General features: G+C 38.6%; 1 long non-coding RNA gene across 1 annotated transcript; it reads right to left on the reverse strand.

Moving 5' to 3' along the window:
* Positions 1-985: 985 nt before the first annotated feature.
* Positions 986-4,091, reverse strand: LOC123402533. Its single transcript, XR_006611302.1, has 2 exons — positions 3,695-4,091; positions 986-3,587 (listed from the first exon to the last, which is right to left on the reverse strand). It is a non-coding gene; the product is annotated as an uncharacterized LOC123402533 (long non-coding RNA).
* Between the last annotated feature and the right edge of the window lie 5,569 nt (positions 4,092-9,660).

Genomic DNA, 9,660 nt, shown 5'->3' on the forward strand with positions numbered 1-9,660 from the left:
TGAAGATGAACAGGTTATCACAACACAATGTGAGTAGGTATTTCCCTCAATTATGAAACCAAGGTTTATCAATGCAATAGGAATATCAACCACAACCGTCCTCAGCGGTTGCTCATAAAAGAATAAACAACTTGCACGAAACGCGCGCATGAGTGTTGTAAATCCTGTTCTTGTTATTTGCAAGGGAGTGAGGTGTGTAAATAATTGTAGCAAGATAAAATAAAAAGAGGTAAATGGCAGCAAGGTATTGAATGTTTTTTATATATGTTGTCAATAGACCTAGGGGCCATAGTTTGTCCTAATGGCATCTCTCATGAAAAATAGCCTACGTTGGGTAAACAAATTATTGTTGGCCAATTGACTGAAAAGCGGATAGTTATGTGATATTCATGACAATGATCATGTGTATATAGGCATGACTTCCATAATCAAATAGACCAGCTCCTACCTGCACCTATTACTATTACTCCACCTATCAACCTCTATCCTGCATGCATCTAGAGTATTAAGTAAAACAGAGTAATGCATGGAGAACAATAACATGATGTAGACAAATTAAACTCAAGCAGTATGAATAAACTCCACCGTTTTATCCACACTATAAGAATCTTGTTAATACATGACGGATTTAATCTATCACAGAACAGTGCAAAACCGTTGTGGAGGGAGGTCCAGGACAGATTCAAAATATGTCATGTATATCGCGTCATAATTTGAAAACTATAGCACCATGACGGTTCTGGACTGTCACCGACCAATCCCCAGACCCCTCCGGGCGACGGCCCGGTCCTCTATGACAGACCAATCCATCATGGATTGTCATGACGTGGACCTGACATGGCATTTACAAGACACCGACATGGATCCCACGTGGCACCCTGAATAACCTTTGGCCCAGTCCAGCCAAGACCATTAGCCCATTATTCAATCTAGCCAATGATAATCATCCAAACAGATATCACAAGACCCATTACGCATAATCAAATAAGATTTCACAACCCAATGAATTCAATTGAACAAGCCGATAATTTGGCATATTTCACAAATATACACATAATTACTTCACTAAGTAAAAGACCTTCAAAATGTGACAGCCCCGAAACACATCCAATATTTGTTAACACCTTCAATAAAAAAATACATCAGATTACATCAACAAATATAAAACATTGTATAGACCCTCCTAATCATCAACATAGAAACATGTAACAAACTTCCTTTGCAACTCAAACTTCATCTTTACACCATTTGCGCCTCAAACTTCTACAGCTCAACATTGTACAACCCCTCTTAATCGTCATTACACCCTTAGGAGCACAATCTTCCCTTGCAACACTCACCATCAAGGAAACATCTAACAAACAATATGCTTCTATTACAAAATGGCAAGTTGATTAAAACAATATCAACAATAGTTATTATCTATTTCACATTATTTGAAGGTCAGTCATCAGGTATAGGTAAAACCTATATACCTAAGAGTTATGCCATGGAATGATAGTATTTTATTAATCAACAATAATGTTTCCTTGCATCAACACAACATTGATGACTAATTAGGAGTAACCTAGTGCCACACAGTTCAAAGGCATATTATGGAGACCATGTCATCGACTAAACTCACAACCAAATTTGTTGCAGGTCAATTTTAGTTGAATTTTAAGTACCTAATTAGTAGGCCTATAATGTATCTCCTATATTTCATTTATATATAGTTCAACTATGAAGTACAACAGCTGCTAAGAAGCAAAAGGAGAAAAAGAAAGTATTGGGAAAACTACATGAATCATAGTGAGAACCCACTAAATTGATATATGGTGTTAAAGTAAATTAGTGTTTTTATAGGAATACCTTGCCTCCATATGATCCCACAATTTCCCTAATGCTACTGCTATGCATAGCACAATCCTTGGTTACTTGTCAATCACAGTAAAAGTTTGAGATTGAACACGTGTATTATTTAGCAAACCAAATATCCGTACAAAATTAGAAAGATAGGAATGAATCAATCATTACTTGTTTGAAAACTGCAAATTGTGAGTCTGTGGTAGATGTATTATACAAATACAATATGAAATTGATCAGCTCTCAGAACTGCAACTTAACAGATTAATAATTGAAGGCTCACTACAAAGAAGAAAAAATATTTATCTGAAATCCAAATAAGCATCCCTGCTCACACACATGTGAACCACCCAAGCAAGCCTTCACACATACATGTACAGATCTAGGTGCAAGTTTGGTACATATCAGAATCAGCATACATACCCGTGATATTGCCGTTTGGGGGTGCATATGCATGTCACGGCAGGAAACATGGACGGAGGGACAACACAGGACACAAGCAATAGAAAAAACAATACTTGTAGTGCAATCAACATAGCATCATATCTCAGCCCCCATCACCAGAGAAATAGCTAGAAATAAGCCATACAACCAGCCACCATCAACACATCAGCAGCAGCAAAACTAACACAACACCAGTACTAAAACAACAATACTAGTGCAATACATTTAGCCACTTAAAGCATCAACAACACCAGTGCAGCTAAAGAATCAACATTCAACACTACAAAAGCAACACTAAAAGAGCAGACTAGCAGCCGAACACCACCAGTAGAGGGGTTCCTATGAAATAAATAGTTGCAAGCACTTTGTTGTATAAAGAACAAATTTTCACAGTACAAGAACCATGTTTGTTTCTATTTAGTTTGTACCACTTCCTACCCTTCTAAAATATGTGTATGGTTCTACACTTGCCACTACAGAATATTACAAACTACTAGTATGGTTCCAGTATATACACGACCAGTAGCACACTTGATTTTGCTTTCAATATATGTATACCTCACAGAAAAAATCAACACTAGGAATAGAAATATTAGAGGCAATCTATTCGTGACTAAACATATTTGCAAGACGACATGGGTGTAAGACTGGAAGAAAAATGTCCATGGCTCAAGAGAAATTACAACATCAAATTCCATCTGTTTTACCAAATCGTGTGCATACAAAAACCTATACACGTACGTTTCACTATTGTCATCCTTAAGGAATATCAAAGATAAAATACTTATGTCTCTCAGTTTAATCTAGCTTGTCTAATTTTGGAAGATGTTGGCCTTCCTATAGTCAGATTAAATACTGAGAAAAAAATGTTTAATCAAGAAAACAAATGTGTTAAGTACATAATGGAGCTACATAATTTAAGTGTCACTCGAATATACCTTGAAAGTGATTACTAGTATGGTAAATTAGTGAGAGAAAATGTGTTAAATCAAGACAGCGAATGTGTTAAGTGCATAGTAGAGCTATATAAATGAACTATCACTGCGATATGCCCTCAAAATGATTTACCAACGGTTTGTAGCAATACTGAATGGAAGCACTTGTTGGTACATGCTTGCAAATGTGCAAAGAAAAAATAGTTTGCTAAAATATAATAAATCCATCATGGTTCTACCTCGAAATTCTGAAAGTGTAAAATCATGAACAATTGATTTGCTTTTACGACCATTTGATGCCTCCTCATTCGATTCCATAAAGGACTAAAGCTCGAGAGGAAAAGAACATGGAAGTCATCAGACCTAAAAACATTAATACTGTATATAGTGATTATGTGCAATTTTATCATATAAAATATGAACGATACCATATTTCTTAGCATTATTGGCTCCATTGAGGAGACGCTCACCACAGATAGAGAAGACAGACCCGACGAGGGAAAGACGGTGATGCAACTTGCGGATGATTGGACCCAGCCACAAGGGCCACCCATGTAGTCTGGGTCCATAGTGGAATCGCCACCTCTTGTATATCACCTTCGCCCCCACCCGCTGGAGCTAGATCCATGCCCGCTGTCAGTTGTCGGTCCCGCCACCACCGCTGCCGCCTATGTTTGAGGGGTAGGACTATCGAACTGGGCCTCCATATCTTGAGGAGGGGAGCTGAATGGGAGCGGCATGGTGTTTGGCATATGGGGACGGATCCGACAAGGGATAAATGGGGAGGCCCCTCGCGCGGGGTGGTTCACCACCGGTGTCGCCGGCATGGGTGTGGGGCCACCGTGGAGGAGTGGCGGCGGCTGATGGTTGGGGACTAGAGGAGATATCTAGGATTAGACTGGTGTGAACTCTGTTGTTAAATGGGCTGGCTCAAAAAAATTGATCCTCGTGCTAGAAACTTGAAATTTTCCTTCTCGCGCCATCGCCCGCGCTTTAAGAGGATGTTTGGATACTCTCTAGTGATGTAACTAGTAGTAATCAGACTAGAAGTTTGTAGTCAGGCCCTGTTTGGAAGGTGACTACTACTAGTCAGCATTAAATGTCTCAGTATTAAATTATTCTCTCTTTCTTTCATTTATCTCCCTTTCATTGGCGTGTCCGCATAGGAGGATGATCCCGCAACAGGATGGGCCCTCCAATTAATTAGAGAAGAAACTTTAGTCAGTAAAAGTTGGGGGTGGGGTGACTAGGGACTAAACTAGTTTTAGTCATCCATTAGTCAGGGGTGTTTGGAGGTTTACTGACTAAAGGTGACTACTACTAGTCTCTAGGCTCTAGTCTCTAGTGATCCAAACACCCTCTAAGTTTTGGTCTTTGCTTTTTTAATTTTTTTAGTTGCATCTGACTCACATGTAGACCAAATAAATGGCATACACGACATGTCAATAAGAGCTCTCTATCATTTGTCCTAAGTAGTAGCAACACAAAGACACATCATATCCCCTTCTATCACTGGGATGTAGAATTCGGCAGGTTGAACCTACTACAACGCACCTCTCTCACCGAAGAAATATCAATCTAGTTGGCCAGACTATTTCAACAGATCGGAGAGAATTAAGCTATCCTAATCATGTACGTAAGAATCATTTAAGTATTCAGAGAAGACTCAAATATTTATCATGAATAATCTGAACATAAACCCACAATTCATCAGATCCCAACAAACGCACCGCACAAACGGAATTACATCATGTGGCTCAAAGTGAAGATGTGATGATCATTGTATTGAAGATAACAGAGATATATTGCCATCTAGGTACTCGCTACGGACAAATAGGTCTGCGGTGAACTACTCACACATCATCGTGAGGGTAGAAAGGTTGATGAAGAGGCCCTCTCTGATCGATCTCCCTCCGACAGGGTGACAGAACGGAGCTCGAGATGGCCTCTCGCCGAAAGAGTGACTTGTGGTGGTATAAAAGTGTTTCGGCACCCCCTCTGGTGTTTCTAGGGTATCTGAGAATTTATAAGCCACAGAACGGAGTCAATAGGGTCTCGAGGGGCCCACAAGCCAACAGGGCGCCCCTTGACTCCCCGGTGATTTGCGTTGGTTTCCCTCCAAGATTAAAGGGTGATGTAGCACATCGACGACAAGTATGTTCCTCAGTTATGAAACGAAGGTATCAATCCAGTCGGAAGATCCACAATACTATGTAGGCGGTACCCGGACACAAATAACGAATCCTCGCAACCCAACGCATGTAGGGTTTGTCAATACCTTGTGTGTAAAATAGAACGGTAAAAGGATTGATTGATAGATGCAAATAAAGTGATGGCAAATAAAACTCAACAAGGTATTTTTGCGTTTTTGATAACAGAGATACGAAAATAAAAGAGAAAATAAAATGGATCCGCGAATAGCAAAATAGAGATTACAAATAGATGATGTAAAATAGACCCGGGGCCTGTAGGTTTCACTAGTGCCTTCTCTCAAGAAAATGGCAAACGATGGGTAGACAAATTACCGTTGGGAACTTGATAGAAGAGCGAATAATTATGACGATATCCAAGACAATGATCGTGTATATAGGCATCACGTCCAATACAAGTAGACCGACTTCTACCTGCATTTACTTCTATTAGTCAACACATCGACCATTATCCAGCATGCATCTAGTGTATTAAGATCATGGAGAAATGGAGTAATGCTTAACGATGACATGATGTAGAAAAAGATCTATTCATGTAGGAATAGAGCCCATCGTTTTACCCTTAATATCAACGATACATGCGTGTCATGTCTCTTTCTTTCACTGAGATTGAGCACCACAAGATCTAACCCATCACAAAGCACCTCTTCCCATTGAGAGATAAAAATATCAAGTTGGCCACACAAAACCAAAAATCGGAAAAGAAATACGAGGCTATAATAATCAATAATGGATATAATTTCACAGATCTAATCATAAAATCAAAATTCATCGGATCCCAACAAACACACCGCAAAAGATAGAGCTACATCAAATAGATCTTCAAGAGACCATTGTATTGAGAAGCAAAACGAGAGAGTAAGCCATCTCGCCACTGTCTACGAACTAGTAGGTTTGATATGAACTACTCATGCATCATCAGGGAAGCACCAATGAGGATGATGAACCGCTTCGTGATCGTGTTCCTCTCCGGAACGAGCTCTAGGTTGGATTTCGTGGCTTCTCGATCTTGCGGCAGTTGAAACAATTATTTGTCTTCCCTTCTAGGGTTTCTGGAATATTGGGGTATTTATAGAGCTCACAGGCGGTGGAAAAGGTGCCCGAGGCCCCCACTACCCACCAGGTCATGCCCTCGTGCCTAGTGGGCTGCCTGGCCCTCCCCTGGTTGGCATCCTTGGCCCTCAAGTTTCCTTCTGGTACAAAAAAAATTCTCCAAAAAGTTTCGCGGCACTTGGACTTCATTTGATATTTATTTTCTATGACGGAAAAACAACAGAAAACATAAATTCGCACTCGGCACTATGTGAATATGTTAGTCCCAAAAAATGATATAAAGTTGCTATAAAATTATTATAAAACATCCATGAATGATAATATTACAACATGTAACAATAAAATTATAGATAGGTTGGAGGCGTATCACCCCCCAGGCCACGTTGGGTTGGCTTGTGGGGGGCTTGTGTGGTCCTCGGCCTTCCTGTGATGATTGTTCCTCTTCTTTTGGTCCAGAAAAAATAATCAAAAAGTTTCAGGTCATTTGGACTTCATTTGGCATGGAAAACCTAAAAAGTGAAAAACATACACAAAAGAAGAAAACTCACGGGGCAGTGAGTCAATAGGTTATTGCTCAAAAATAATATAAATTGGTAAAAAATACCACAAAAGTATCCTAGAATGATAATATATCAGCATGGAACAATCAAAAATTATAGATACGTTGGAAAGGTATCATGCATCCCCAAGCTAAATTCATGCTCGTCCTCAAGTAGGTAAATGGTAAAAACAGAATTTTTGATGTGACATGCTATCGATGATGTAACATTATGCATGTATGCTCATTGAGAAATGATGAATTAGGAAATATTAACACAACAATACTTATAGGTATAAGGAGCAAAATCATTAATCTTTCAAAGTATACAGTCCTGAAAGATTGTTTTACCCCATTCATCTTATTATATTAGCAAGGCATGGGTCCATATTCACCACACTAATAGAATGGTCAGGCACCACATTGTCCTAGTTAGGCAATTGGATCGGATTTTTTCAATATGCATCAACTTTTTATTCTTCACGCAATACATGAGCGTGAACTAATGTACATAGCATAAAGGTGGAATAGAAAATGGTGGTAGGGTTCAAAGGCGTAACAAGTGGATAAGATAGTTTCACGTCAACTAGGCGTACCAACGAGCTATGGAGATGCCCGTCGATAGATATTGATGCAAGGAGTAGGGATTGCCAAGCAAATGATGCCCTAAAGCTATAAGTGTATGAAAGCTCCACTGAAGCTAAGTGAAGTGTGCATCCAACTTGCTTGCTCATGAAGACCTCCGGTATTTGAGAAAGCCCATTATCGGAATATGCAAGCCAAGTTTATGAAAAAGTGATTCCCACTAGCATATGGATGATATAATATGAGACTCTCTATATGAAGAACAAGCTGCCACTTTGAGGCACAAGTGTGGTAAATGATAGTAGAAAATTCCCTTCTCTCTTTTTCTCTCATTCTTTTTTATGGTGGGGTCATTTGGCTTCCCCCATTTTTATTTGACTACTATGACAATGCTCCAATAATGATGATCATCACACTTTTATTTACTTACAACTCAGTATCAAAACTGATAGAATGATTTGACTCTGTATGAATGCCTCTGGCAGTGTACCAGGATGTGCAAAGAGCTAGCGTTACATATATCAAAAATATGATGAATGGTGGTTTTGCCAAAAATATTATGTCAACTCTATATGATCATGCAAAGCATTATGATGATGGACAAACTAGTCATGTGAAGTGACAATGGCATTTGCATGGCAATTTATCTTGGAATGGCTATGGAAATGTCATGATAGGTAGATATGGTGGTTGTTTTCAGGCAGATATAAAAAGGATTATGTGGAACAGGGTGTGTCATGTCACGGGGTTTGGATGCACCACCCAAAGTTGCACTGATCCACAAGGTGAGATTAGGGGATGGACGGTACCGAAGAGGACAACAAATAAGAGGAGGTGAGATTGGGTATGTCCATGGTGTCACATTAGTCATGAAGAACTCATGTAGTTATTGCAAAGTTTTATTAGTTTTATCACAAATAAAGTTTTTAATCACATGCCCCGAGGGAGAGGGTTGGTAGGAGTTAGCCATCGCGCAACTCCGACTCAAAACAAAACTAAGATTTCAACGAGGAATAGAAATGCTCACACATCATCACCATGCCCTTTTAATTTTTTTTGACGAACTAGAAGTTTAACATATATTAATATAGAAACCTCTCTGAATTAATAATAATGCACTCATAGCTCTTTCATATCACCACATCAATACCATTAAACCATAATTTCTCTATATGTGCTACATGACGGTTTTAATTATCACTCATTGAATACCCATTATTGTTTATCTAGTCTTATGATCCATTCAAATTACCTTCAATATTTATCTAACTCTCAAACAAATATAAGTGAAGAATGAGAGAATAATATTTCTGCAAAATCTACACTCCACTCTCCTAAAAAATATATAAGTGAAGTACTAGAGCAACTACTAAGCTCAATAGATATAAGTGAAGCACATAGAGTATTCTAACAAATTGTGATGATGTGGTATCTCTATGAAATAGGTGTGTATATAAAACAATGATTGTGGCAAACTAATAGTAAAAGAAAGCAAATGCAAACAATGCTCCAAGCAAAACTCATATCATATGATGAATAAAAATGTAGCTCCAAGTGACAGACTTATGGATTGAGAGGAAAAGAGGGGATGCCTTCTAGGACATCCTCAAGCTTAGACACTTCAGTATTCCTAGAATATTACCTTGGTATGCCTTGGGCATCCCAAAGCTTAGGCTTTTGCTGCTCCTCAATCCTTTGTCCATCGTGATAATACCCAAAACTTGAAAACTTCACTCACATAAAACTCAATCAAACTTCGTGAGATCCGTTACTATAAGCAACATATCAAATACTTTGAGGTGCTATTACAAGTTGATTCTTATTTTATTTTAGAATAAGGTACCGTATTCTAACTTCTGCATAGATTAAAGCCCCGATACAATCAATAGCATCATCAAAACAAGCAAACTATGCAAGCAAAAACAGAATCTTACCAAAACAGAACAGTCTGTAGTAACTGTAATAAACCTATAATTATATAACTTCACAAATTCTGAAAAATTAGGAAGTCATGAGGAATTTGTATAGAAATACTGCGTATAAACTTAAG

This window comes from Hordeum vulgare, chromosome 6H (assembly GCF_904849725.1).
Source record: "Hordeum vulgare subsp. vulgare chromosome 6H, MorexV3_pseudomolecules_assembly, whole genome shotgun sequence".
Taxonomy (NCBI): Eukaryota; Viridiplantae; Streptophyta; class Magnoliopsida; order Poales; family Poaceae; genus Hordeum; species Hordeum vulgare.